This window comes from Bufo bufo, chromosome 6 (assembly GCF_905171765.1).
Source record: "Bufo bufo chromosome 6, aBufBuf1.1, whole genome shotgun sequence".
NCBI classification, from domain to species: Eukaryota; Metazoa; Chordata; class Amphibia; order Anura; family Bufonidae; genus Bufo; species Bufo bufo.
In genome coordinates this window covers 424,955,816-424,981,533 of record NC_053394.1, presented here as the reverse complement: position 1 = coordinate 424,981,533, position 25,718 = coordinate 424,955,816, and the positions used below count along the sequence as shown (strand labels likewise).

The window sequence follows — 25,718 nt, the reverse complement described above, 5'->3', positions numbered from 1 at the left end:
GAGCAGAGCCCCTATGGTTAGCATTGCTACCTTGAATAGTAGGGGCCCTGGGTTAAAAATCGAACTAAGGCCAACATCTGCATGGAGTTTATATGTCCTACCCGTGTTTGTGAGGGTATTCTCTGAGTGGTCTGACTTTCTCCCAACCTCCCTTGTCAAATCCCAGAGCTTGTTGGGAAGTCGGAAGTTTACTCATAGGGAACCACTTCCAATAGGTGCCGCTGGCAAGACGGTTCTCTTACTTGGGAGATACCTCTTTGTGTATTGTTTTCCCATGGAGCATTGCCAGTAAGTCTCCATACAGGACTGGTCTCTTTAAGGAGATTCAGCAGCCTGCCCAAAAGCCACTTCCAAGGCATCACACTGAGCCAGCCAGAAGCCTACTCCGTACTGATGAGGGGCAAGCACCCCGAACCAGATGGATATTTAGCTTGGTTATATTCCCTTGTCATAGTCCAAGGCCTGTTGGAAAGTTGGATCTGGACTCATAGGGAGCCAAGTTCAGTGGCATAGCTCCAAACTTTTTGGACGGTCAAAGAGGGACACTTTCCTGTATAACTATACACTTCAATAGTTTTCTCTTACGAAAAGCGCAAAAATTATCTGAATATAGAAATTTATAAAATCCCAACTGCATCAAATAATGAAATAATATACAATATAGGCTCTAATATACAGTGAGGAATCTGACAAGCACCTTCTGGGTCAATATTGTGAATGTCATAATGCAAATCTATACTTCAGATCAAAAAGAGGGCCATTTAAGGAGCAAAGAGGGAGAAAAGGACTTTGGTCAAAAAGAGGTACTGTCCCTCCAAAAGAGGGAAACTTGGGAGGTCTGCAATAGGTGGCACTGGTGAAATGGTTCCCGTCCTCCAAAAACATACATGTTTGCAGTTTAGGCCTCATGCACACGACCGTTGTGTGTTTTGCGGTCCGCAAACTGCGGATCCGCAAAACACGGATGGCGTTGGACAGCCTTTAATATAACTGCCTATTCTTGTCCGCACGGACCACGGAACGGAGCAACGGATGCGGACAGTGCTGTCCGCATCTTTTGCGGCCCCATTGAAGTGAATGGGTCCGCATCCGAGCCGCCAAAACTGCGGCTCGGATGCGGACCAAAACAACGACTGTGTGGCCATGAGGCCTTAGACTGTGAGGCCCGAGGTGACAGGAACCTACTGTAGGTAAGTGATCACCATCTCTGAGCAGAGCTGTGGAATATGTTGGCGTTATATAAAATGCTTGTTATCGCTAATTAAAATAATCGTAAATTGCACAAATGACAATTCTCTGATATATACTTATTAATGGAATCGCTGGGGATGAAAACCAATGCAGCTTTGTTCTCAGATGCTTTCCAGAGGGAGACAAGACAGATCAGGGGATTGTAAGTTATGCAAATGCTCGTTCATATCTGTACACAAGGAAGCCCGTCCTCCCGGGGAGGGTGAGAGGTGTGTGGTATCCTCCACCGCCCTCCTCTCTGTCACAGTCTGTGTCACTGATACACACAGCAGTTTCCTTCCAGGCAAGATGCGTGTGACTAGGGTCAGATAAAGACCTGGCATCTCTAGGGACCACCGATTCCGAAATTCCTGCCCCCTGCAGGTGATGGGAGGCAAGCCGTAAAGAAGCTAAAGGTAAGTGCAACTAGTCTATGTCAAGCCCTTCAGATCTTGGCAGCAGCAGGGCAAATACCAGATATCACTAGCCATGAGATAAGAATTTAAAGGGCATTTACAAAAAATATTAAGGGACTTGCATAACTAGCACTTGAACTAATATTCTTGAAAACTGCAGATGGTAACGAATGATATCAAGTCTATATGTCATTGTTTCTTAAGCAATTCTGTAATTGAAAGTCAGTTTACAGTTTAACGGCTCATGCACACGACCGTATGTATTTTGGCGGTCCGCAAATCACGGATCTGCAAAACATTCAGTTACATCCAGGTTTTTTTTTTGGGGGGGGGGGGATCCATTGTAAAAATGCCTGTCCTTGTCCACAAAACAGACAAGAATAGGACATGTTTTATTTTTGTGCGTAACAGACTTGCAGACATGGAGTCATTTCCCTTTTTTTGGCAAACCCATTGAAGTGAATGGTTCCACATACGGGCCACCAAAAACTCAAAGCGTACGGACAAAAGATACGTTCGTGTGCATGAGCCCTAAGTCTGAGGAGTGTTTTCTGGGACTGACTTAATAAAGTTTGTTGAAGGGAACACAGGATGTAGTCGCACGTTGCGATCTATGGTATGTTGTGATGTGGTCCTCAGGTTAGTAACAGAACTAGGGTTCGGACTTTTATGGCTGCAATGATGTCATGTATCCAGCCTTATTTGGACCTTTGCTTAAACGGGCGCTCTTGTATTGCTGGATCACTCACTTAGGCAATGTTCACACCTGCGTCAGGTTCTGCGCTTTCATGGGAGCAAAAAAAACTAATGCAAGCTGTGACGGGTCCATTCTATGACGGACACCAACTCATACGGGGTCCCTCATGGTGTCCTGCATGGTCTCCCAGCAAATATGGCAGAATCTTCAGCAAAGCCTCCTGAATGTGAACTCAAATGTGAACAATGCCCAACCAGTGGCTGCATGGTATATGAAGCCGGGTTCACCGGGACGTCAGGGTTGCAAAATATTTGACATTTGTGTGCTGCCCTATGCCATCATAGACTGAATACAGGATGTTCTGCATCCCCTGTGGAGCGTTCAGTGTGACATTGCAAAATTTTAATTTCTTTACGTAAGGTGATTACATACTTACGCCACGATCCCTGGGTCAGTGGTGGTCTGTGCCGGACAGGAGCTGGGTAAGGAAGAAAGTTCCAGATTACAGCGACCCTCTGGTTCAAGAAAATACATTTAATAGGCCTCATGCACACAACCGTATGTATCCTGTAAAATACGGATACCGGCCATGTTGCATCCACATTTTTTGAGGACCCTTTGACTTCAATGGGTCCGTGGTCCACATTTTGCAGAAAGCATATCGATGATCCGTGTGCTTTCTGCATCTGTATGTCTGTTCTGCAAATAGATAGATCATGTCCTATGCTTGGCTGCAAAATGCAGACTTCGGACCCATTGAAGTCAATGGGTTTGCAAAAAAAAAACACACATGCAATACGGACGTCATCCGTATTTTGCGGATTCGCATTTTGCAGACTGCAAAATACATACGGTCGTGTGCATGAGGCCTAACTGGGGAACAAACAGAACTCTTACCTGTGACCTCCTTTTCTTTTCAACTGCAGATCCTCTTCTGTCATCCAAGATGGTGGCACTGCTTCTCAGACCACTGATCCAGACTGTCCAGCGCTGCTCTTGGATTGGCCAGCACTGTTCACGTAAGCAATGCTGGCCAATCTGAGGTCAACAGTATCATGGACTACCACAGTAGGCATCAGGTAGTCTGAGAAGAGGTGAGGCCATCTTGGATGATAGAAGAAGAACCCAGGAATTGGTAGATCTGCAGCGGAAAAGGTGAAAAGCAGGGCACCAGGTGAGTTTTCTGTTCATTCCCCAGTTAATATGAATTTTTCTTCTTCAACCGGAGGGTCGCTTTAAAGCCAGCATGGTTTCTTTATAGCAAGGCATTAAAGGGGTTCTCTAGGCTTTTAATATTGATGACCTATCTTTGGGATAGGTAATCAATATCAGATCGGCGGGGATCCGACACCCTTCCTGTATGAGGAGATGGCGCGTGCCGACTCCCTTCTCTCTTCCTGTCCGCTGCTGCTCTGTCTATGGCAAAGCAGCAGTGGACAAGAAGAGAGATGGGAGACAGAACGTGCACATGGCGATAGGTCTCCAATATTAGATCGACGGGGATCCGACACCCTTCCCGTATGAGGAGATGGCGCGTGCAGTGTGCATGTGCCGACTCCCTTCTCTCTTCCTGTCCGCTGCTGCTATGTCTATGGCAAAGCAGCAGCTGACAAGAAGAGAGATGGGAGACAGAACGTGCACATGGCGATAGGTCATCAATATTAGATCGACGGGGATCCGACACCCTTCCCGTATGAGGAGATGGCGCGTGCAGTGTGCATGTGCCGACTCCCTTCTCTCTTCCTGTCCGCTGCTGCTATGTCTATGGCAAAGCAGCAGCTGACAAGAAGAGAGATGGGAGACAGAACGTGCAACACGGCGATAGGTCATCAATATTAAAAATCTGGAGAACCCCTTTAAATCGGTGGCTAGGTATCAGTCAGATGTGGGCTGTACTAGAAGTAACATCATAGAGAGGGAAGTCATTCGGATCATAAAATAAGGAAGGAGGTAAGAAAAATTAAGTGATGGAGCTGCGGTTGTCAAATAACATAACCCATGGTGATATCTCTAGGGCAGATTTACTAAACCTGTCTAACATTTAGACCAGACAGTCGAAAGATAGGCCAGATTTATCACTATGATCAACCACAAAAAAGAGTGCAAAACACACCATTAATAAATCATAAAATATAATATTTATTAATAACAATAGTTAAAAATGATGTTCACAATACTTGCTTGTGAATAAGCAGGGACAAAAACACAGTTGCACACCCCCTCAAATGTAGACTCTCAGCTATAACAAACTGCAGCAATGTAAGCGACCTCTAAGGATGTTAATAACAAATCCCAATGCGGGGTAGGACGGTCGAGTTTATATAAAGTGCATATAAGGATGTGCCAAAAAGTGACTAGTGCATATAAAGAGCAGCGAAGTAACAAACATGTATGCTCGCTAAACTACAAATGCGACATGAATGGCAACATACCAATAAGAAGAGAGGCAAAGACAGGGTGGTGGCGCTCCTCGACGCGCGTTTCACGTGTGATCGCTTCCTCAGGCATCTGTCAGCAGTTTTGTACCTATGACGCTGGCTGACCTGTTATATGTGCACTTGGCAGCTGAAGACATCTGTGTTGGTCCCATGTTCATATGTGCCCGCATTGCTGAGAAAAATTATTATTTAATATATGCAAATGAAGCTGTAGGAGCAACGGGGGCGTTACCATTACACCTAGAGGCTCTGCTCTCTCTGCAACTGCCGCGCCCTCTGAACTTTGATTGACAGGACCAGGCAGTACACACATCACATCTGACCCTGTAAATCAAAGTGCAGAGGCTTCGGCAGTTGCAGGGAGAGCAGATCCTCTAGGTGTAATGGTAACGCCCCCGTTGCTCCTACAGCTTCATTTGCATATATGAAATAATCATTTTTCTCAGCAATGCGGGCACATATGAAGATGGGACCAACACAGATGTCTTCAGCTGCCAAGTGCACATGTAACAGGTCAGCCAGTGTCATAGGGACAAAACTGCTGACAGATGCCCTTTAATAACATGACATGTGCGGAAGAATTCTGTCTCAGTTTGAACCAGAATCTTGGTGCATTTCCTTTATGTATTATCATGGGACTGCAGATATCAATGTTGTCCAACAGGTGCCAGATTATCAGATGCTGTAGAGCTGTGATGGCTAACCTACGGCACTCCAGTTGTGATAAAACTACAACTCCAAGATGTACACTTGCTTCGCTGTTCTCAGAACTCCACAGAAATGAATGGAGCATGCTGGGAGTCGTAGTCATTTCACCACAGCTGGAGTGCCGGAGGTTAGCAATCACTGTTGTAGAGTATTGGAACCTTTGTAGTAAAGCATATGTAGTAAACTTAGGCTACTTTCACACTAGCATTAATATTTTCCGGTATTGAGATCCGTCATAGGGGCTCAATACCGGAAAAAAACACTTCCATTTTGTTCCCATTCATTGTCAATGGGGACAAAATGTAACTGAACAGAACTGCATGCTGCAGTTTTCTTTCCGTCCTGGGATGTGGAGCAAGACCCACAATGCAAGTCAATGGGGCGGATCCGTTTTCTCTGACACAATAGAAAACGGATCTGTCCCCCATTGACTGTCAATGGAGTTCATGATGGATCCGTCTTGGCCGTGTTAAAGATAATACAACCGGATCCATTCATAACGGATGCAGAAGGTTGTATTATCAGGGACGGAAGCGTTTTTGCTGAACCCAGCCGGATCCAGCAAAAACGCTAGTGTGAAAGTAGCCTTTAGGGATGAGCAAATCGACTTCAGATGAAACATCCAAGGTTGATTCGCATAAAAAAGTTCATTTCAATACTGTATTGGCTCCGATGAGCCGAAGTTATTACTTTGCAAAGTCTTGCGAGACTTCCTTGGAACCGAACCCAAGTTCGGTAAATGTTTTTTTTTACAGTATAAATCAATTTCTGAAGTTATTATGCGAAATCTCGCGAGACTTTGCAAAGTAATAACTTCGGCTCACTGGAGTTAATACATTCTCCGTACAGTATTGAAACAAAGTTTTCTGCAAATCGACTTTGGATGTTTCATCCGAAGTTGATTCGCTCATCCCTAGTAGCCTTATTTTGATCTGGCATATGACAAATGTGTGACTAGCTCGACTGACCCCTGACCGGTCGGATTTCCACCTCTTAGAACCTTTGCTTTCCGGAGAAAATATCCACTTGGATTTGCCTGGATTGTTACATAGCAACAGTTCTTGTATTTATTTGGTGACAACGGTAGATCTCCATCAACCTGTGTCACCGTAAGGATCCTCCAGGCCACTCCAGGCCCCCTTGATGCTTTGCCCCACTGGGATCGAGCATGCTCCATTCAAACTCTGAGGGAGTGATGAAACAGGCGAGCTCTGTGGCCCCCATAGTCCGTTTATCACCTATCCTGTGGATGACAAGATGGCTGCAGGACCAGCTTTATTTATAGTGTGCCCAGGGGAATAAAGACAAACGAGAGGTCACAGACTGTTACTTGAATGTTGCATCGAGCAAGGGCCAGAGGCTTCCAGCAGCATAGGGCGTTTCACAATGCATTGCAGGCTTTTTTTCTCTGCATCCTCATTTCTCAAGCCTCTTAGTAGAAGCTTTTTATTGTTCATGGCTCCATCGATGTAAATGAGTGTAACCATGTGAAAAGATCAGGATATGGAGTTTAGAAGCGGCAATGTGAGAGAACTGGGCTCTGTTTAGTGATCTACATCCTCTTCCAGACAATTAACCCGGGATCGGGAGCCAGATAATGATCTAGACCTATTCACGGTCAAATTAGGTCATTACAAGAGAGAGAACGGGGTCAGATAGATGTTAAGCTGACCACTGGCATGAGGGACTTATCGCTTGATGTGGTGCTAGCTGGTATTTCTCATATTTAGGCTCTGCTCACACTGCAGTTAGCCCTCCGACAGGAATTCCGTCCGGGGCATACATCGGAATACGTTATTCAAATTTATACCATGATGTATGGATTCACTTCGGTGAGGCAAACAGACTCTGTTTGACCCTATTTACATACATTTCCCTCTTTTAGAATGGTGCAGTCGCCTTTTAAAGTTTTTTGTACAGGAGTAGCATACTGATGGCCTATCCTCAAGAGAGGACATTAGTACCTGGGGGTCTGATTCCCGACACCTCAGCTGATTAGCTGTTTGAAGGCGCAGAGGCCTCTTCCTAGGGCAGTGGCGTCACGTTCATCGGTCAAATGGCTTAGGTGCAGCTCAGTCCCATTCAAATGAATGGGCCTGAGATGCAATCCCAGACACAGCCCCTATACAATGTACAGCGTAAGCTGTGAGGAGGCTGCAGTGCTTACCAGAGCGATCAGTATGGGTGCCAGGAGTCGGACCCCACCGATCAGATATTGATGATCTATCCTGAGGATAGGCCATCAATATTGAACTCCCACAAAACCCCTCTAACCCTCTAACAGTTTTGCACGAGCTCTGCTCAGGCTGTGAGAAAAGGTTGAGGGGCTGCTTGAATCCTTCATATCTCAGGTTCTGTAGCAGCTGGTCTTGTTTGAAAGTTGACCAGCTACACTTTAAAACAAGGATTGCAGCATTAGCTGCTCTACATCAGAAATCGGATTGGGAGTGATATCAGGTGTAACTTCAATGGTGTAAATGAAAACCAAAGGCTTCATCCTTTGATTCTCTTTACTTTCATTTCCATCTTTTCTTGCCAAGATATGAAGGGTTAAAGCAGCCTTCCCCCCATCAGCTGGCTGTGATCTCAGCCAACCTGGATGAGGAAAGGGGGTCCGTGAGGGAACTGACAGGTTGCAGAGAGGAGAGAAAAACATCCTCTATCATGACTGCGGATGGAGGGTAACATGGACTTCAGTGCATGTTACCAGTTCCCCTTTCCTCCATAAATCAGAGAGCTTACTTGCTCTCTAATTCTCACATTTGGGGGCCTTTTTTTGCTTTCCAGAAAAGGAGTGAGATGAGTACTTGCCTGTCTTATCACCCCTCTACTCCAAATTAGACCATTTAATGACACCATGACCCAGATGTTTACCAGCGTCTGATTCACAGTTACACTGTTCCTCCTGTCAATATCCTATCTTTATCACACAAGGGCTGCTTCGTTAGCCATACCCATTACACGCTACAGTAACGGTTATAATGATTATGACTGGAGAGTAATCCAATATATTAACCCTCACACAAAGTTGTTCTCAGAAAAATAAAAATGTTCTGGTTGTTGGAATGCAACGATACAAAAACAGATTCTTTTGTAAAAACAAGTGTTTTTATTGTGTTTTTATCTGTGGGGTGGGAGAAGGAACTGGACTTACCATAAGAATTAAGCATGGCTGATCTAATTTGGTGACCCCACCATATCAGAAAACCATGGGAAATCACGTTTTCTTCTCGCAGTCAGTCCAATTCTTTCTCCCACTTCCGAGGAAGCCATAAGTTGGACTGGAACTTCTGGTGAACAGGTAATCTCGCCAGTGTAGCTGACCAGATGAAGTATAGCATGCCAATAAACCAACGAATGCCCAACCTTGCAATACACTCTGCGGCTTATGAAAAAAAATAAAAAATTGGGGTAGGGGAGAACACTTTTAAAGGGCATGTCCACCTTTGCAATGAATGGTGTATATTGCTCCAATGCACATATAAATAAAAAGCAGCTAATATAAAAAATCTCCTATCGTTTTCAGTACATGCCCTATGCGTCTCTACGGTTGCAGACTACTATAAAACCTGTGTAGACCGACCAGCTGTCATTCTCTCTTCCATTTGACCTCAACTTTTTCTAACACTCATTAGAAGAGATGGAAGACGGCAGTATCCAACTACAGGCAGGGTTTGTTTGTAGTCTGTGACCATAGCGACACAGAGGTCTGCATAGGAGATTTATACACAGAACAATAGTTTTAATCAAGGCTATTTGCAAAGCTATAGCTCCAGTATCATGAAGGCTATGGGAGGATGATCCAGTGGCAGGCTCCAATGAAGCAGGGACTTGTACATGCTCTTGGCACAGCGCTATGGGATATAGGATGATGACGATATAGCATGTAGCATGTTTTTGCACTGTGGGAGGAAATGTGGTGCTGTGGTTAATGTGTTGACAACCAAATAAACAGCTGCAGGTTAAATTTGGGCATAAGTGTAATTTAATAAGAGTCTTGATGTTTGCTGTTGACAGATCTTATTACAAAATAAAGGATGTGACTGCATTGCTCTTCTCTTAAATTGAAGGAGGACATTTGACTTCTTGCTTTCCGAGAAATCCCTGAATCGACCGTGTGTATATTCCTTATTTATTATTTGCATTAACAGTCCATTTAGTAGCTCTGTCTGTGATCAGATGGTGATGTCACAGAGTGAGAAGAGAGGTCACAACAGTGTATCCAGTCAGTCTGTGATTGGATGTGATGTCACAAAGTGATAGAAGTGAGGTCATAACAATGTATCCAGTCAGTCTGTGATTGGATGGCGATCTCATAGAGGAATAGCAGTGAGGTCATAACAAAGTATCAAGTCAGTCTGTGATTAGATGTGATGTCACAAAGCAAGAAGTGAGGTCATAACAGTGTATCAAGTCAGTCTGTGATTGGATGTGATGTCACAAAGCAAGAAGAGAGGTCACAACAGTGTATCCAGTCAGTCTGTGATTGGATGTGATGTCACAAAGTGATAGAAGAGAGGTCATAACAATGTATCCAGTCAGTCTGTGATTGGATGTGATGTCACAAAGCAAGAAGAGAGGTCATAACAGTGTATCAAGTCAGTCTGTGATTGGATGTGATGTCACAAAGCAAGAAGAGAGGTCACAACAGTGTATCCAGTCAGTCTGTGATTGGATGTGATGTCACAAAGTGATAGAAGAGAGGTCATAACAATGTATCCAGTCAGTCTGTGATTGGATGTGATGTCACAAAGCAAGAAGTGAGGTCATAACAAAGTATCAAGTCAGTCTGTGATTGGATGTGATGTCACAGAGTGAGAAGTGAGATTACAACAGTGTATCAAGTCAGTCTGTGATTGGATGTGATGTCACAAAGTGATAGAAGTGAGGTCATAACAATGTATCCAGTCAGTCTGTGATTGGATGGTGATCTCATAGAGGAATAGAAGTGAGGTCATAACAAAGTATCAAGTCAGTCTGTGATTGGATGTGATGTCACAAAGCAAGAAGTGAGGTCATAACAGTGTATCAAGTCAGTCTGTGATTGGATGCGATATCACAAAGTGATAGAAGAGGGGTCATAACAATGTATCCAGTCAGTCTGTGATTGGATGTGATGTCACCGAGTGAGAAGTGAGGTCACAACAGTGTATCAAGTCAGTCTGTGATTGGATGTGATGTCACAAAGCAAGAAGAGTGGTCACAACAGTGTATCAAGTCAGTCTGTGATTGGATGGTGATGTGAAAGAGTGAGAAGTGAAGTCACAACAATGTATCCAGTCAGTATGTGATCGGATGTGATGTCACTGAGTGATAGAACCGAGGTCACAACAATGTATCAAGTCATAGTTTGTAAGGCCGAAAAAATACATCTGTCCTTCCAGTTCAGCCTGTTATCCTGAAAGTTCATCCAGAGGAAGTAAAAAAAAACAATCCAGAGGAAAAAAAGCAGTCTGGTTTGAAGCTGTTTGGGAGCAGCACTTATACAAGCAGACAAACAACGCGAGTTTGTAAGCGTTCGCGTGTTTGATTTCCAGTGTGTGTTTGTATTAAGTGTGTGACTTCAGATTACGTGACTTCGGATTCAGGGACTTTAGGAGGGGACTACAGTAAATCAGTTTCTTATCACTGCACTGTATTGTATTTTTTCTCTTTTCTTGCGTATTCCCCATTATTGACAGTGCAGTCCAGTGCACATCTTGTCTGATGTATGCAGTCCTGGAACAGCCGTTCGAGGGTGCATATCTTTGTTCAAAATGTGAGCAAATTACCTGTTTTGAATCGCACATCGAGTATCTAAACGGGCGAGTTTCAACACTGAGAAGCGATGGTAATTTGGAACAGAGTTTGCTGCTCACTGACCAAGCACTCTATGGGGTAGTCGAGGAAGAGGGTGATAGCGAGGAGGCTCAATAAAGTCAGGTCGCTAGCTGGGTAACAGTTAGAAAGCGGGGTAGAGGGAAGAGTGCCAGGGAGGCTAGCCCTGATCTGACACACCCCAACAAGTTTGCACGTTTGGCAGATGAATGGGATGTCAGTCCAGGGACAGCACTGCTGCAGCCAGACACTTCCTCTGCCAGTCAGGGGAATGTCAGCTCCAGTAAGCAGGGGACCAGGAGAGCAGCGCAGGCCAGACAGGTGCTGGTAGTGGGAGACTCCATTATTAGGGGAACAGATAGGGCGATCTGTCACAAAGACCGGGATCGTTGAACGGTGTGTTGTCTTCCTGGCACTCGAGTTCCACACATTGCGGATCGGGTTGACAGAATACTGGGGGGGGGGGGCTAGAGAAGATCCAGAGGTCATGGTCCATATCGGAACCAATGACAAAGTTAGAGGTAGGTGGAGGGTCCTTAAAAATGATTTTAGGGATTTAGGTCAAAAGCTTAGGGCAAGGACCTCAAAGGTAGTGTTTTCCGAAATACTACCTGTACCACGGGCCACACAAGAAAGGCAGTGGGAGATTAGGGAGGTTAACAAGTGGCTCAAGAACTGGTGTAGGATGGAGGGGTTTGGTTTCCTGGAGAACTGGGCCGACTTCTCTGTCAGCTACAGGCTCTATCGTAGGGACGGGCTGCACCTCAATGGGGAAGGGGCAGCTGTACTGGGGAGAAAAATGGCTAGAAGGTTGGAGGAGTGTTTAAACTAGGGACTGGGGGGGGGGGGAATTACACTATAGAAGGGGAAGATAGTGCAGATAGAGACCGGGGGCGAGGTAGTGGGACTGGGGGAGGAATGGAAGGAGGGACTAGAACAGTTTAGAAGGAAAGGTGTAGGGTAAAAAATATACATAAACCTCTCAAATCTATGTATACTAATGCCAGAAGCTGTCACTACCAGAGCTTGGAGGAGTTCTCACTGCTCTGTTTCTCCACCCCTGTGATGAGCTCTTTACTTTCTGTTTCCTTCCTCCCAGCTGTTCCTCCTGCGTTTGATTTCTCTGCCTTTAAATCACCCCTCCTCCTTTTGTAGTGTGTGGATTATATTTCTCATTTGAGTTGTAGCTCTTGCTTGAGTATCTTCCCTTGTATGCTATCCTTTCACTGGACCTGTGTTCTGCTGCAGCAAGTACTCCGGATATTGCCAGCCTGTCTTTGGATCCGTCTTCACTGCGGCTGCAGCTCCTTCAGCTAAGTGTGCAGACATTGTTGTGTATCTGTGTGTTTTATGACTGGATCCGAGGCGACCACGGTTCCCTCCATATACTGAGCAGGGCACCGGTGGCCGTGCCCCTTCCACTATTGTAGGGGTTACAGTGGTCATCAGTCTTAGGTACGCGGGCATGCCTCGTTCCACCATTTGGATCCGGGCATGGGCTTAGCAGCATAGGGAGAGCTTTGAGGGTCTGACAGGGGTCACCCTTTATCCTCCCTAGTTTGGGTCCGGTCAGTAGCTCTATTTTCTGTGCATGCTCTTGTTGCTCACATACAGCCGTGACAGAAGCCTGACTAATAAAACTGGGGAGCTGGAATTAGTGATGTGTGAGGAGGACTGTGACATAGTGGGAATAACTGAGACATGGCTGGACGATAGCTATGACAGTGGGAATAACTGAGACATGGCTGGACGATAGCTATGACTGGGCAGTTAATGTACAGGGTTACAGTCTGTTTAGAAAGGATCGTCAAAACCAGAGAGAAGGAAGGGGGGGGGGGGGTTGCCTTTATGTAAAGTCCTGTCTAAAGCCCACAATCCGTGAAGATATAAGTGAGGGACATGAACATGTGGAGTCACTGTGGGTAGCAATACATGGAGCTAAAAACAATAATAAATTACTAATAGGAGTTTACTATAAACCACCTAATATACCAGAGTCCACAGAAAATCTACTACTAAACGAGATAGACAAGGCGGCAAATCATAATGAGGTGGTTATTATGGGGGACTTCAACTACCCAGATATAGACTGGGAAACTAAAAGCTGTACATCTCATAAAGGAAACAGGTTCTTGGCAATAACCAAAGACAATTACCTTTCCTAACTAGTTCAGGACCCGACTAGAGGGACGGCCATACTGGACCTAGTATTAACCAATAGACCTGACAGAACAACAGACGTGCAGGTTGGGGGACACCTGGGAAATAGTGACCATAAAGTAATAACGTTCCAATTGTCATTCAAAAGAGCGTTTCTACAGGGAGGAACAAAAATAACAAAGTCCTCCAAAAAAATAATAATACAGCCACAAAATGGGATATTTTTAAAACCATCCTAAAATCTCATTGTGAGAGGTACATACCTTATGGGAATAAAAGGTTAAGGAACAAGAAAAAACCAATGTGGATAAATAGAATTTTAAAGAAAGCAATAAATGACAAAAAGAAAGCATTTAAATCACTAAAACAGGAGGGGAGCGAGGAAGCACTGAAAAACTATAAGGAAAAAACTAGAATATGTAAAAAACGAATAAAAGCAGCCAAACTAGAGACCAAGAGATTTATTACCAAAGAGAGTAAAACTAACCCTAAAATGTTCTTCAATTATCTAAATGGTAAAATGTATAAATCTGAAGGTGTCGGTCCTCTACAGAGTAATGGGGGGAGAGTTGCAGAAAGCGATGAGGAGAAAGCAAAGCTATAAAATATTTTTTTTCCCACTGTATTCACTGAGGAAAATAAACTGTCAGATGAAATGCTGAATGTAAAAGTAAATTCCCCATTAAAAGTGTCCTGTCTGACCCAGGAAGAAGTACAGCGGCGTCTTAAAAAGATAAAAATAGACAAATCGCCAGGACCGGATGGCATACACTCCCGTATCCTAAGGGAATTAAGTAATGTCATAGCCAGACCCTTATTTGTATTGCGCAAAAAATATGTGCATCATTAGTGCCGATTTGCACAATTGTGAAAATAATGACTGGAGATCACGAATTCTAGAATTCGCAAATTTATTGCAAATCACGAAATATGGCAAAAACTAATATTGTCTATGCCGCTCATCACTAGTTATTAATGGTACACACTCAGATTGGGTCACTGTCACTAGTGGGGTACCTCAGGGGTCAGTATTGGGCCCTATTCTCTTTAAAATATGTATTAATGATCTTGTAGAAGGCTTGCATAGTAAAATATCAATTTTGGCAGAAGACACTAAACTGCATAAAGTAATTAACACTGAAGAGGACAGTATACTACTACAGAGGGATCTGGATAGATTGGAGGCCTGGGCAGAGAAGTGGCTGATGAGGTTTAACACTGACAAATGTAAGGTTATGCACATGGGAAGGAATAATGCAAGTCACCCATACATACTAAATGGTAAAACACTGGGTAACACTGACATGGAAAAGGACCTAGGAATTTTGGTGAACCAAAAAACTAAGCTTTAGAAACCAGTGTCAGGCAGCTGCTGCCAATTCCAATAAGATAATGGGTTGCATCAAAAGGGACATAGATGCCCGTGATGAGAACATAGTCCTACCACTTTACAGATCATTAGTCAGACCACACATGGAGTACTGTGTACAGTTCTGGGCTCCTGTAAACAAGGCAGACATAGCAGAGCTGGAAAGGGTTCAGAGGAGGGCAACTAAAGTAATAGCTAGAATGGGTAGACGACAGTACCCTGAAAGATTAACAAAATTAGGGTTATTCACTTTGTATAAATACACTCACCTAAAGAATTATTAGGAACACCATACTAATACGGTGTTGGACACCCTTTTGCCTTCAGAACTGCCTTAATTCTACGTGGCATTGATTCAACAAGGTGCTGATAGCATTCTTTAGAAATGTTGGCCCATATTGATAGGATAGCATCTTGCAGTTGATGGAGATTTGAGGGATGCACATCCAGGGCACGAAGCTCCCGTTCCACCACATCCCAAAGATGCTCTATTGGGTTGAGATCTGGTGACTGTGGGGGCCATTTTAGTACAGTGAACTGTCATGTTCAAGAAACCAATTTGAAATGATTCGAGCTTTGTGACATGGTGCATTATCCTGCTGGAAGTAGCCATCAGAGGATGGGTACATGGTGGTCATGAAGGGATGGACATGGTCAGAAACAATGCTCAGGTAGCCCGTGGTATTTAAACGATACCCAATTGGCACTAAGGGGCCTAAAGTGTGCCCAGAAAACATCCCCCACACCATTACACCACCACCACCAGCCTGCACAGTGGTAACAAGGCATGATGGATACATGTTCTCATTCTGTTTACGCCAAATTCAGACTCGACCATTTGAATGTCTCAACAGAAATCGAGACTCATCAGACCAGGCAACATTTTTCCAGTCTTCAACAGTCCAATTTTGGTGAGCTCGTGCAAATTGTAGCCTCTTTTTCCTATTTGTAGTGGAGATGAGTGGTACCCGGTGGGGTCTTCTGCTGTTGTAGCCCATCCGCCTCAAGGTTGTGCGTGTTGTGGCTTCACAAATGCTTTGCTGCATACCTCGGTTGTAACGAGTGGTTATTTCAGTCAACGTTGCTCTTCTATCAGCTTGAATCAGTCGGCCCATTCTCCTCTGATCTCTAGCATCAACAAGGCATTTTTGCCCACAGGACTGCCGCATACTGGATGTTTTTCCCTTTTCACACCATTCTTTGTAAACCCTAGAAATGGTTGTGCGTGAAAATCCCAGTAACTGAGCAGATTGTGAAATACTCAGACCGGCCCGTCTGGCACCAACAACCATGCCACGCTCAAAATTGCTTAAATCACCTTTCTTTCCCATTCTGACATTCAGTTTGGAGTTCAGGAGATTGTCTTGACCAGGAGCACCCCCCTAAATGCATTGAAGCAACTGCCATGTGATTGGTTGACTAGAAAATTGCATTAATGAGAAATAGAACAAGTGTTCCTAATAATTCTTTAGGTGAGTGTAGATCAGGGGTCAGTACAGAGATCTCTCCCATCATCTACTTATCCCTAGTAGTGATGGACGAACATTTGCCGGGACGGTTCGCGAACATGATCAAATGTTCGCGGCGGGTCCCATTCATTTTAATGGCAGGCGAACCTGAAAAACCTTCAGCTCATATTTGCAGCCAAGAAATAATTACTAGAAGTGCACAAACAGTCCCACAACATGGACAGTGACATACCAGATGTATTGTTCGAATTTGCGATCTCCATTCATAATTTTTTTCAATGCGAAATATCGGCAATATAATTTTCGCGTACGCAAATGCACTATACGGTACCCAAATGCACTATAAAGAAAGTATATTGGTATATAACACCCCGCTTCAATCAGTTTTTTTGGGGGGCGACTGGTAAATCACGCCAGTAGAAATTATTTGTTCCAGTAACGCTTGTCCCTCTATATACCTGCGGTATCGCAGCAGAACCGCACACAACTGCCGCACAATACAAATGCACTATAATATACTGTCTAACATAGAAAGTATATTATGACCAGTGATGGCCAGTTCGTATTGTTCGCCCTTGAACATATGCGGGCTGCCATCTTTTTTTACAAGTCCGGCGAGGCACAGGTAAGCCCTTACCTGTGCCTGTGCACGAGCCAGTCTGAAAACAAGTGCAGTCAGCGGGAGCAGGCAGTTCCGAGAACAGCCACCGGGCTGTTCTCGGAACTGCCTGCTCCCGGTGACCGCATTTGTTTTCAGACCGGCTCACGGCACAGGCACAGATAAGGGCTTACCTGTGCCTCGCCGGACTTGTAAAAAATAGATGGCAGCCCGTATATGTTCGCGGGCGAACAATGCGAACTGGCCATCACTGATTATGACATTGTACAAGGATGGCAATCCATTAGAATATACATAAAGATTTTCCGAGACCAAACCAAAACCCGAAGAGCAGCATAGTTTGGTCTTGGAAAGCGTATGGTGTACATATACTGCATATACTCTACTATATTCTATATATACTCTACTTCTTCAGGAGCTTCTTGATGCTGACATCTTTTCTGTAGCATAATCTACAACACTACATCATCTCTTGCTTGCTGTTGCTATTACTCTGCGTCTAGCTCAACAAGATTCAACACATTTTTACAGTGTTCATCTAAGACGCCATGACCACAGAAAGAACCTCTCTTCTTCAACTACTTCATCCTTTTATGTTTCAAGCTTGACCTGAGATAGATACTAAAAGTGATTCCTTATGTTTGTTGTAAAGGCCCCCATACACATGAAGCTATTGTTGGCCGAACCTGCCATTCTCCTCAGGACCTGACGACAACCAAGGCCTTCTGACTCTCCGCATATTTCATCCCCCAGTCATTTTGTTCTCCCAGGAGACATGCTGCTGCCAGACACCTCTCTACTGAAGACACATAAGGGTTCGGCTCGTATATGCAATGGGGAGTCAGGAGAGAGAGATGTGTGCTGAATGAGCTTGTTCGGGTTATTGAAGGTTGTATGGACAACTAAAAACTTGTAACGTACTAGCAGTTTTGTTGCAGTTTTCTGAGAACAAAGCCAAAAGTGATTCCAGCAGGATTGAGAATTTTTATGACCGCAGTCCATGCCCACCACAGCCTCTCTCCTCATGGTGTGAATGGCCGCTGGAAAGTTCACCTTGTTTTCCCTCCTGCCAGTGTAGCAATGCTCTGCCCACTCAATGCAGGTAAGGCCTGCTGCTCGCCTGCTCTGCCTCTTTTCACTCGTAGGGCACACTCATGCCTCTTCTGGCACCTTAGGGTATTTAAGTCACCTTCCCTGTGGGGAGGTGCCTGAGCAATAGGTTCTAGTACTAATTTCCTGCAAAGGTGCATGGTTGTCTTGTTTGCCTTCACATGTACCGACCGTTTCCTGTTTCCAGATTTGACCCATTGCTGCCTCTCTTGAGCTTTGACTGTTCCTCATTCTGAGCCTATGCTGCCCACCGTGAACTTTCGACTGGTTTACTGGATGGCTCGCATGCTGTCTGCACTGATCTCGGCCTGTCCAATGACTACGGTTTTGCCTGATCTCTTGGTGTTCCACACCAGTGACTCTTGACTCCTAGGGGTCAGCAGCCTCAGAACTGAGTAACTGCCTGTGAGTTCCAGATCCGTGTATAGTTAAAGAGTGAAGACCCGGGGAGCACCAGGATAATGCCTTTAGGAGTAGCCCCAAGCCAGATCAGTTGAATGGCACAGCAGATCCACATCTGCTTCTGGAACAAGAATTATAAGCCCTTACTTTATATTTTCCAATCCTTTAAAATCTATTATTTGGGTCAAAAATTTGCATTAAAAACTACCACAAAAACAGTTTAAACATGACTGAATATCTGGATGTTATGCCTATTGCAGAGCCTGATGGGGAGGAGCATGACACAGTAAGTCAAAGAAAATCAAATGAATTTCTACTCCACAGGCTCTTGCAATAAGGTCAAAAGCCATCCACAAACTGAATGCAAAAACCGTACATTTAAATATGGAGCACTCCTAAGCCCAGAGGTAGCATTAAGAGGACTCCTAGGTGCTTCAGTGCATAAGCCGTTGGGATATGCCATCAATATAGGAAACTGGACAAACCCAGTTTAAGCCATACACATTCAACAGCTGTTGGCTGAACGATTGTTCGTCCGAACTCTATAGCTGCATTTACACGAGCCAATAATCGTCCAGATTATCGGGAACAACCGTTCCTGCGAACCGTCGTTCCCAACAATCTGCCTGTGTAAATCCACCAATCACCCGATGAACACGAGAAACACTCGTTCATCGGGTGATCCAGTCATTCATGCAGGCACCACCGATCATAGTTTCTGGGCAGTAAATCATGTGGTCTAAACAGCAATCTGCTGCTCAGAAACCATGGATCTGAATGAGGACGAGGAATCGCAGTAGGGATCGGTCTCCTTCACTGAGTGGGCAGCCGACAGTCGGGAAGGAACGCTTCCTTCCCGACAATTGGCTGCAGAATTGTCCCGTGTAAATGCACCTTATCTCTCCCAACTCGCACAGACACATGCACGTTTGGCTCACCAGGGTGTGAAAGTGTTGTCTATGGGGAGACGGGAGAAAGATGCATCCAGACACTTTTTCCTGGGAGAACTAAAGAATCAGACAAATAAAAAACCTCGCCCTATCCTTCTCTCCCCTCACATCATGTGCCGGGCGAGTAGAGACTGTCAGCTGAACCTGCCGTGCATAGATGAGGATTGCTCCCATCCGTCTTTATTCATTTTGATATTTATATTTTTAGTTTTATGCATTTTTTTTATAATGTCAGCAGAAATTTCAGTCTTACTGGCGTTAGAGCTGTAAACTTTTCAGAATCTGTCATTTCGGTAGACTGTCATCTTGAAATCATGTCAGGTCAGACTGAGTAATGAATGTGCTCTTGTGTTTTTGCCTCGAGTTACCCGGCTCCGTTATCATGCACCTCTCATAATAAGAGTGTGATGACCTCTCCAGCAGGGCATTTTTATGACTCATTATTGATGTCACCAGTATAAAAGTAATCATTACCCCCCCCCCCCCCCTTAGTTACCGAAGACCACGGGAACAGAATAACAAGACAATTGTTTCAGTCCTTCCCCTCCACCGTCAAATAGACACTCCAGGGGTTTTCCCAAGACTTTACTTCTTTCATTTATCGTCACTCATCTCCAAACAGATCACTCTTCGTTTCGTGATGTTTTCTACTTCTTGTTTGCATGAGGGTCAGCCGGTGAGAGATACCTACTTATTCATCTGCCATGTATCTGAGAACATTTGCTGGTTGGTGCCCAGTATTGCATACATAGGTTGGAGCCCTTTCAGGAGCTGCCTGACACTGACAAACGTAATTAAGACCTAATCAAGTCCCATTCCTTGTCTGCCAACATTGCACCAACGATGAGGACCACATTCATGGTCAGGTTCTAACATAAATTAAAATTGCAACCTGAAATGGGCCCCTTTTTATTTCCAGGGACCCCACTGCAGCTGCATAAGCTACCTCAATGACATACACTCACCTAAAGAATTATTAGGAACACCATACTAATACGGTGTTGGACCCCCTTTTGCCTTCAGAACTGCCTTAATTCTACGTGGCATTGATTCAACAAGGTGCTGATAGCATTCTTTAGAAATGTTGGCCCATATTGATAGGACAGCATCTTGCAGTTGATGGAGATTTGAGGGATGCACATCCAGGGCACGAAGCTTCCGTTCCACCACATCCCAAAGATGCTCTATTGGATTGAGATCTGGTGACTGTGGGGGCCATTTTAGTACAGTGAACTCATTGTCATGTTCAAGAAACCAATTTGAAATGATTCGAGCTTTGTGACATGGTGCATTATCCTGCTGGAAGTAGCCATCAGAGGATGGGTACATGGTGGTCATGAAGGGATGGACATGGTCAGAAACAATGCTCAGGTAGCCCGTGGCATTTAAACGATGCCCAATTGGCACTAAGGGGCCTAAAGTGTGCCCTGAAAACATCCCCCACACCATTACACCACCACCACCAGCCTGCACAGTGGTAACAAGGCATGATGGATACATTCTCATTCTGTTTACGCCAAATTCGGACTCTACCATTTGAATGTCTCAACAGAATTCGAGACTCATCAGACCAGGCAACATTTTTCCAGTCTTCAACAGTCCAATTTTGGTGAGCTCGTGCAAATTGTAGCCTCTTTTTCCTATTTGTAGTGGAGATGAGTGGTACCCGGTGGGGTCCATCTGCCTCAAGGTTGTGCGTGTTGTGGCTTCACAAATGCTTTGCTGCATACCTCGGTTGTAACGAGTGGTTATTTCAGTCAACGTTGCTCTTCTATCAGCTTGAATCAGTCGGCCATTCTCCTCTGACCTCTAGCATCCACAAGGCATTTTTGCCCACAGGACTGCCGCATACTGGATGTTTTTCCCTTTTCACACCATTCTTTGTAAACCCTAGAAATGGTTGTGCGTGAAAATCCCAGTAACTGAGCAGATTGTGAAATACTCAGACCGGCCCGTCTGGCACCAACAACCATGCCACGCTCAAAATTGCTTAAATCACCTTTCTTTCCCATTCTGACATTCAGTTTGGAGTTCAGGAGATTGTCTTGACCAGGACCACCCCCCTAAATGCATTGAAGCAACTGCCATGTGATTGGTTGACTAGAAAATTGCATTAATGAGAAATAGAACAGGTGTTCCTAATAATTCTTTAGGTGAGTGTATATGCCCTTGTTGGTGTCTATAGGAGTCAATGCAAGACTACCATTATGTTATCATCGATTTCTATAAGATTGGCACCATTGTCACCTATTTTTAAAAAGACAATTATCGAGTGACAGCTAGGTTACTTGCTAATTATCTCTCTCACTTTGGTTGGCAGTTACAGAGCCGCAGAGACCGTTAGATGGAGCATCCCTGACTACATTTTGGCACAAAAATTGATTATTTTTCCAAAATAAAGTAAAAACCAAAGGTTTAGAAATTGTAATTTCAACTGACTAGATAGGTGCAACAATTTGGCTAACAGTTCACCTGCTTTTTACAGGCAAGTTTCCAACTGCATTAAGAGAATGGGTTAGGCCGGGTTCACATCACCACTATTTTTTTGTGGTGATGTAAACAGAAGTGGCAAAAAGGGCATATTACTGACCCGAACAAAGCTGAACAGACTCCATTGACTTCAATGGAGTCCATTCAGTTTCCGTTCGGAATCCTGTTTTTTTACCGGACAAAAAAGTCCTGCATGCAGGGCTTTATTGTTTGGTCTTTTTAATAGAATCTGCAACAGAGGCCCCGAACGGAGCCTCCAACACAGATGTGAACTCCCTCTTAGTCAACATCTCGGTGTGGTTACTGGTTTCTTGACAATTGTCTTCATTTTTGTGAAAATTGCTCAACATCAGATAGCACCTGCCTTCAAAGTAAATAGTTATTTTTAACAAGATGATTACAATAGCCGAAAATCGTTATTTGGCTAAGACAGCCGATGCCTCTATGTTCTAATATAGAGGTAAAATAGCCATATACCATATACAGGGTGAATTAAAATAATATCACGGGTCCCATTTAAACTATCCTGTAGGCCAGAGCTGAGATGAGCTAACATGCCACCATGGCTGCTGCACGGGCTCTGTGCTGTGCTATATGTATAGAGATATTCTTCCCTAATGCTTCCTTATACCTCTGTACATGTGGCATCCAATAGCCCATGCCACCATTTTATTTTTATGTCCGACTCCTTTGTTAGAGGCCACATACAACTCTACGGCAATCCTATTATATTTTAGCAACAAAAAAAACAAAAAAACTTAATATGAGTATATGCATGCTCATAAATAACCCAGAAACTAGGTTAAAGAAGGCCAGTCTGACCTGCAGCATAAAGCACTGTATTTGCAAAAATACAAAACCAATGCGTTGCAGAATTACAGACCTCACATGACAAGTCAGCTGGTCCGCCTGTCAAGCGGATGCTGTGGCTAAGATTACTGGGAATGGGACTGAGAGCTGCGTGATCCAGGAGACAGATCTTTGCATGTATGGTGGTATTGTGGTTGTAGATATATGATCACGCAGGGGAAAAGATGAAGAAATATTCATACCTCAAGCAGAGTAAAGCTAAAAAATGTCTCGCTCACCTAACCATATTATCTGTGGTTTAAAACAGGTCTACAGGTAGAATTACTGCATTATAGTCATCCCACAGCTGTCAAAGTATTCTGCAATTATATATACAGTGCCTTGCAAAAGTATTCACCCCCCTTGACTTTTTTCGTGTTTTGTAAAATTACAGCCTCAAGTTCAATGTTTTGTTGATCTGAATTTTATGTGATGGATCAGAACACAATAGTCTAAGGTGGTGAAGTGAAATGAGAAAAATATATAAATAAAACTATGGTTTAGAAATAGAAAACAGAAAATTGGCCTGTGCGTATGTATTCACCCCCTTTGTTAGGAAGCCCATAAAAAGCTCTGGTGCAACCAATTACCTTCAGAAGTCACATAATTAGTGACATGATGTCCACCTGTGTGCAATCTAAGTGTCACATGATCTGTCATTACATATACACACCAGAGGCTGCAACACCTAAGCAGGAGGCATCACTGACCAAACACTGCCATGAAGACCAAGGAACTCTCCAAAAAAATAAGGGACAATGTTGTTGAGAAGTCAGGGTTAGGTTATAAAAAAATATCCAGATCTTTGATGATCCCCAGGAGCACCATCTTATCTATTATAACCAAATGGAAAGAACTTGGCACAACAGCAAACCTGCCAAGAGACGGCCGCCCACCAAAACTCATGGACCGGGCAAGGAGGGCATTAATCAGAGAGGCAGCACAGAGACCTGAGGTGACCCTGGAGGAGCTGCAGAGTTCCCCAGCAGAGACTGGAGTATCTGTACATAGGACAACAATAAGCCGTACGCTCCATAGATGTCACAGTCGTTACCTCTGACTGTGACCTTCCGTCCTTGCTCTTTCGGCGCTCCTCGCTGAAGTTTCGTTCCTGTGTTATTTGTGGTTCTTTATGGGTTAACTCTACTGTGTGCCTATTTGGAGTTAATACTCTGTCTGCTCCATGGGTGTGGCTTCTCTGCTGCACCCATGGAACCTGTATATAAGGCTGAGGTTTCCTCAGTTCTGGGTCAGCTCTCCTGGTGTGTGTTGTCTTGTCCTGCTCCTTGTTTGTACTCACTCTCCCATGCTGCTGACCCATGGGATCTGTGTCTGTCTGTGCTCTGTGGGTTTCCCTACTTGTTCATTGATGTCCTCTTTCCTGTGTTTCTGTTATCTGTTCTGCCAGTTATGTTTTAGTTACCTTGTGTGTATTCATGTCTTTGTTCAGCAAGCCCTTGCTGCACCTTTCTTTGCAGCAGAGTGCCATGAGTAAGGCCATGCAGTTTTACTACTAGTGGAGCAAGTCCTTCTCTGCTCATTGTCACTCCTGTTTCCTTGCTATGTACTCCTGCTTGTGTTATTAGTTGCCCTGTTTGTATTTGCCTGTTTATGTTATGTTTGCCTATGTGCCGTCGGTACCTTCTGGTACCTGTTGTCCATTCGTTCTTGCTGTCACTGTCTAGTTCACGCTCCAGAGTGGACCCTGGCAACTTCCTGCGGCAAAGCCTAACCCTACCATCTGGGGCCCTAGTGAATACCAGGAGTTGCTTAGTCACGCCCCTCTGGAGTATTACTAGACAGTGGCGCAGTGGGGGTTTTCTCCCACTGTGCTGACGGTACATAGAGCTCATGTTTTGTCTGTGCTGCCTTCCCTGGTTTTTGTTTGTGCAATAAACTCTTGTGTGTCTGTACCTGATTTCTGTTTGTTTATTGCTTGACGACGCGGTGGTCTCTCCTGGGACCTCCAACTCGTGACAATAGAGTTGGGCTTTATGGCAGAATGGCCAGAAGAAAGCCATTACTTTCAGCTAAAAACAAAAAGGCACGCTGTGAGTTTGCGGAAAGGCATGTGGGAGACTCCCAAAATGTATGGAGAAAGGTGCTCTGGTCTGATGAGACTAAAATTGAACTTTTCGGCCATCAAAGAAAACGCTATGTCTGGCGCAAACCCAACATATCACATCACCCAAAGAACACCATCCCCACAGTGAGATATGGTGGTGGCAGCATCATGCTGGGGGGATGCGACTGGGAAACTGGTCAGAGTTGAGGGAAAGATAAATGGTCACTCTGCATGATTTGAGGCTAGGACGGAGGTTCACCTTCCAGCAGGACAATGACCCCAGACACACTGCTAAAGCAACACCTGAGTGGTTTAAGGGGAAACATGTAAATGTACTGGAATGGCCTAGTCAAAGCCCAGATCTCAATCCAATAGGAAATCTGTGGTCAGACTTAAAGATTGCTGTTCACAAGCACAAACCATCCAACTTGAAGGAGTTGGAGCAGTTTTGCAAGAAGGAATGGGCAAAAATCCCAGTGGTAAGATGTGGCAAGCTCATAGAGACTTATCCAAAGTGACTTTGGAGCTGTGATTGCCGGAAAAGGTGGCTCTACAAAGTACTGACTTTAGGGGGGTGAATAGTTATGCACATTGACTTTTTCTGTTATTGTGTCCTATTTGTTGTTTGCTTCACAATAACAAAAAAACATCTTCAAAGTTGTGGGCATGTTCTGTAAATTAAATTATGCAAATCCTTAAACAATCCATGTTAATTCCAGGTTGTGAGGCACCAAAATACCAAAAAAGTTAAGGGGGGGTGAATGCTTTTGCAAGGCACTGTATAATTATATCTATTATTCTCCAGAGCTGCACTCTGTATCCTGCTGGTGGAGTCACTGTGTACATACATTACATTACTTATCCTGTACTGATCCTGAGTTACATCCTGTATTATACTCCAGAGCTGCACTCACTATTCTGCTGGTGCA

The 25,718-nt window shown here is 44.4% G+C and overlaps 1 protein-coding gene across 2 annotated transcripts in view; it reads left to right on the top strand.

Moving 5' to 3' along the window:
- Positions 1 to 1,518: 1,518 nt before the first annotated feature.
- The window catches only part of PIK3R5 (phosphoinositide-3-kinase regulatory subunit 5), a 117,534-nt gene continuing 93,334 nt past the window's right edge, over positions 1,519 to 25,718 (top strand). For both annotated transcript variants that reach the window (XM_040437493.1, XM_040437492.1), the window contains exon 1: positions 1,519 to 1,646. The gene's annotated coding sequence lies outside the window, so the exon portion shown is untranslated. The remainder of the gene's footprint in view (positions 1,647 to 25,718) is intronic.